The sequence below is a fragment of the Penaeus monodon genome, chromosome 29 (assembly GCF_015228065.2).
Source record: "Penaeus monodon isolate SGIC_2016 chromosome 29, NSTDA_Pmon_1, whole genome shotgun sequence".
NCBI classification, from domain to species: domain Eukaryota; kingdom Metazoa; phylum Arthropoda; class Malacostraca; order Decapoda; family Penaeidae; genus Penaeus; species Penaeus monodon.
Window position 1 is genome coordinate 14,037,169 of NC_051414.1, and position 606 is coordinate 14,037,774.

At 46.4% G+C, this 606-nt stretch overlaps 1 protein-coding gene across 1 annotated transcript in view; it reads left to right on the plus strand.

Annotated features, from left to right (window-relative positions):
- Window positions 1-606, plus strand: part of LOC119591986 (phosphatidylserine synthase 2-like) — a 47,219-nt gene that overhangs the window by 8,255 nt on the left and 38,358 nt on the right. The gene's annotated exons all lie outside the window — the stretch shown is intronic.

Genomic DNA, 606 nt, shown 5'->3' on the forward strand with positions numbered 1-606 from the left:
GGGGGGGGAAGGGAGTGGGGAGGGAGAATGGGTTGGGACAGGGAATATATACCAAAGTCGGCCTTTCCGCTGCTTCATCGCATCGAAAACTTATAATTCTCACACGAGGTCCTGGCGAAGACACTCGCCTGTTTTTGGAACACCAGTCCAGTCTGTCGTGAACAACTTTTTTCGCCAGAGAATGTGGCATATATGTATCGAGATTGTTCACCCGGAAGGAGGGAAGGAAGGGGCTTGACGTATTGCATCGTTTAATTTTGCAATCAACTTTCAGTACTGGATTGAGGAATTCTAGATGATATGCGCGGCTGAAGGGGCGGTTCTACGCGCGTTTCTGGCCGTACGCCTGGCTGTCTGGGCCGAATCGTAGCCCTTGGGTGCGGAACCAGGGGGCTGAGGGGAGCCCGCATTAGCCAGACCTAGAGCGTTCTCTCTCAGGCGGGTTCATGGGCAGGGTGCATTTTAAAACTATGGTCTGTAATTTCTGTAGAATAATTATAAATATCTCTGCAGCTATAAAGCTAACGGAAGATTTATAAACTTATCAGTGTTACTTATTATGTATCAATTATTAGAAAATTATTTATTGTACAAAACTAAACAAAC